General features: G+C 44.2%; 1 non-coding gene across 1 annotated transcript; it reads left to right on the top strand.

Annotated features, from left to right (window-relative positions):
• Nucleotides 1-2,784: 2,784 nt before the first annotated feature.
• Nucleotides 2,785-2,866, top strand: trnas-uga (transfer RNA serine (anticodon UGA)). The gene has a single exon. It is a non-coding gene; the product is annotated as a tRNA-Ser (tRNA).
• Nucleotides 2,867-4,412: the final 1,546 nt, after the last annotated feature.

Below are 4,412 nucleotides of genomic sequence, written 5' to 3'. Positions count from 1 at the left end.
TCGAATTCACTGTGTAGTTTGAGAGTGAGAGGCTAAAATCACACATGAGAATTACCTGCAGTAAGTAGAACTGCAGAGGCAGGAGAGAGGAAAATGACAAGGTTCACAAGGTTAATGTTATTGTCAAAATCTGCATGTACAATACAACTCTGAGATCTCTCTACTCCAGATAGCTATTAAATACAGAGAGACAATGGGTGTACATGTAAGGGCAGACATCAACCCCGGCCCGAAAAAAGTAAAATAAAATAAACCTCGCAGACCCTCCTCTTCTGCAGCAAAAAAAGTAGCGAAAATTACAGTCCCCGATCACGTCACTCGCAAAAATAAAATCACTGACGATACCTGCCCTCGCCGCTTTCACTCGCAGAAAAGAACAGCGCCCGAAGTCTGGAGATGGCCAAGTGGATTGGAGCAGGGATAACGGCAGATCCACAATGACTGGTGTTCCTGGGGGCAATTGGGAAAGTGCAGGATAGATACATCCCAAATAAGAATAAATATTCGAAGGGGAGGATGAGGCAACCGTGGCCGAAAATGGAAAGTAAAGTTAGCATAAAGGCAAAAGTCGGTGCTCATAATACAGCAAGCATTAGTGGGAAGCTGAAGGTTTCAGACACTTTCAAAAATCAATGAAAAGGAATTAAAGATTGATGACAGGAAAGATTAAGTGGAAAATAATAGAGATGAAAATACCATTTTTTCAGACATATGAATAAACGGGAGGCGGGAGTGAATATCAGAAAGCTGGAAAATGAGGCGGGAGAAGTAGTAATGGACGAAAATTAAAAGATGGGCTAACTGAATGAATATTTTGCGTCAGTCTGCGCTGTGGAAGATAGCAGCATAATGGCACCAATAAACGTGTAGGAGAGGACATAAGTGAGAGTAGATGTTAAGACAACGGAGAAGGTGCTGGTGAAGCTAATAGTACTGAAGATACATGTCACCTGGACCTGAGGACTACACCCCAGGGTTCTGAAAGAGGTAGCTGAAGAGATTCTGGAGGCATTAGTAGTACTCCTTCAAGTATCACCACATTCCGGAATGGTTCCTGATGACTGAAAAATTGCAATTGTCACTGCACTCTGAAAGAAGCGAAGGAAGCTAAGAAAAGGAAATAATATACTGACTGGGGGGTAGCCTGACTTCAACGTATTCCAAGGTTCAAGGAACAATTGAGGAAAATGGCGAAGATTTGTCAAATAGATCATCGTGTAGTACGGTGATGCTCCTTGGAAAAAAAAGGATAACAAACATCTCTAAAAGAGGATAGTTTTCAGAAACCAGAGATACAAAGAGACCTTGCGCAGTATTCTCTACTTGCCTACTTCTAGGCTTAGTCATAGGTAAAGGAATTTTAACATGCAATTTTAACATTCAGTTCAAGAGTAGAATATAAAAGCAACAATGCAATGTTGACAGATATAAGACGTTGGTCAGAAGACACTCGGAGAGTCCAGAGGAGGCTCACGGGAATGACACGGGAACGCATGGGTTATCGGGTTCAAACGAGGGGAGATTGATAGTTCCGTGCCTGTGCTCACTGCAGGGGCATCTCATTGAAATCTATCGAATATTGAAACGCTACTTAGAGTAGAAGTACGGAGGGTGTTTCCAATAGTGGGGTAGTCTAGGATTAGAGAGCGGGGCCGCAGAATAGAACATAGAACATAGAACAGTACAGCACAGTACAGGCCATTCGGCCCACAATGTTGTGCCGACCGTCAAACCCTGCCTCCCATATAAGCCCCCACCTTTGATTCCCCCATATACCTGTCTAGTAGTCTCTTAAACTTCACTAGTGTATCTGCCTCCACCACTGACTCAGGCAGTGCATTCCACGCACCAACCACTCTCTCAGTAAAAAACCTTCCTCTAATATCCCCCTTGAACTTCCCACCCCTTACCTTCAACCCATGTCCTCTTGTATTGAGCAGTGGTGCCCTGGGGAAGAGGCGCTGGCTATCCACTCTATCTATCCTCTTATTATCTTGTACACCTCTATCATGTCTCCTCTCACCCTCCTTCTTTCCAAAGATAAAGCCCTAGCTCCCTTAATCTCTGATCATAATGCATACTCTATAAACCGGGCAGCATCCTGATAAATCTCCCCTGTACCCCTTTCCAATGCTTCCACATCTTTCCTACAGTGAGGTGACCAGAACTGGACACAGTACTCCAAGTGTGGACTAATCGGAATAGAAAGATGATAGTTTAGAACAGGGATGAAGCAGAATAAATTTATCCAAAGGGTGCTGCATTTGAGGAATTAGATGTCACAGACGGCTATGGAAGCCAAGTCATTGGGTGTATTTGAAGCAGTGGTTGATAATTTCTTGTTTGTTAAGGACGTCAATGTCCCATGTCCAGTGGAATGGGGTTGAGGGGATCATAAATCAGCGCTGCTACATTGGCGAAACAGACTCAATGGGGCGAATTCCTGTTCCTGTTCCTTTGTTTTATGGACCTATGGATCTTATATTATTATTCTATATGTGTTACACAGTACAGCTGCCATAAAACAAAAAAAAAAAACATATATCCGTCATTATAACCCTGATTCTAATCCTGACCTTTATCCCCAGCAGTGGAAATCTCCTCATTGACGATACTGACGCCAATGTTATATATCTACACTCACGTTCTGACCTACCTATCCTGAAACAAATTCCCACATTGTCCAATCATACTATTTGTATTGGAATGACGATTTATCATTTCCATCACTGACAATAAATCACTTCAGGTGCAGTGCTACGGTGGGTGATTAACATAGATGGAGCTGCGATGGCCGAGTGGTTAAGGCGTTGGATTTGAAATCCAATGGGGATTCCCCGCGCAGGTTCGAGCCCTGCTCGCAGCGCTCACTCTACAGGCACGAGGGACCAGAACTCCACCTGCCTGTCCAATAACTCCCTGGCTGCTGTCTGAACGCTACATTCTCTGCCAAATCCAGGCGGCAAATGTTAAGATTCTTACACTCTTCAATACTCTTCCATTCTCAGTGCCAAGAGTTCATTTTCACTCCGACTCTGATCAATCTCGGCGAGGAAGCTTAAACAACCCTTTCTCGCGGAGTTTACTTAGCGACGCATTGTTATTTTGCAAACGAGTATCTAACAATAGATTTCGGGTAGAAACAGAGCGATTGATGTCGGCGAGTTTCTACAGCTATATGGATACAGAGCGCCCCACTTCGTTCACCAGTCTACTTCCTTCAGCTAGACTGGGGACGATTTATCGCACTGAGCAGAATTCCTGCATCCAAATCAACAGTAACTCTGGAAATTTTAGAATTAATGGCACCAATTTAATGTTAATTATCTTCATAATTGAAGAAACTGGGAGAAGTAGCATCAATGAGTATAACGTAGCGCCCTCCTCTTGCTCCCTCTGTTGGAGGATCATGTGTAAACGCATGAACCATTTTCCTTCCTCCGTCCGAACGGTGACAATTCCTACGAGCCCTCTAGCTTCCGAGTTTAAATGAAGGGATGGAAAGTAACATTTCGTTTTCTTCGCTGGGGGTGAAATATTCTGATGGTCAAGAAAACACTATGAGGAAAACGATGGCCCAAAGTGAACATTAAATTGATAAACTGCCGTGTAACTCACTCTCTTTCACTGCCTTTCAAACTCCCCCGCTTACTTTCTTGCCCTGTCTACGATGTGACTCTCTCCCCTGCTTCACTTCCACGACTCGCTCTTTCTCCTATCTCTCTCTGTAACATACACAAACCCCCCCACACACAAACACACATTCTCTCCTCTCCTCTCCTCTCTCTCTCTCTCTCTCTCTCTCTCTCTCTCTCTCCTCTCTCTCTCTTCTCTCTCTCTCTCTCTCTCTCTCTCTCTCTCTCTCTCTCTCTCTCTCTCTCTCTCTCTCTCTCTCTCTCTCTCTCTCTCTCTCTCTCTCTCTCTCTCTCCTCTCTCTCTCTCTCTCTCTTCTCTCTCTCTTTCTCTCTCTTTCCCCCTCTCTCTCTCTCTCTACATTCTTCTTTCCTAACTCTCACACTTTCCTCTCAATCCTCTCAAGGCTGAAGCAAGCGTTCAGCAATCAATAATCAATGTCTGTGTTCAGAGAAAGGACTGCCTGTTTGGGGTGGGAAGTTTATAGATATTCCTTTACAACACAGCTGGGGTGTAGGGTAGGAGACGTGAACTGGTGCGGCAACGTAGGGGCGAACAGGTAACAAGGCATGAAGGAGTAGCGATTTTCCAATAAATCTGTTCCCAGAACTTCAGTTCAATCCTCCGTTAAGATACGACCACCATATGAATTTGAGCTGGAAAAGAATCGAAGTTTGAACCAATAAAATATTTGCTTATTTCAATAAGAAATATTGTTCAGCCGAGAGTGGGAGGGGGATTGAGATTATGACCCAGTCGCTGAACAGGGCAGACGAGTC

This window comes from Mobula birostris, chromosome 13, assembly GCF_030028105.1.
Source record: "Mobula birostris isolate sMobBir1 chromosome 13, sMobBir1.hap1, whole genome shotgun sequence".
NCBI classification, from domain to species: domain Eukaryota; kingdom Metazoa; phylum Chordata; class Chondrichthyes; order Myliobatiformes; family Myliobatidae; genus Mobula; species Mobula birostris.
This window is presented reverse-complemented; position numbering and strand designations above follow the sequence as displayed.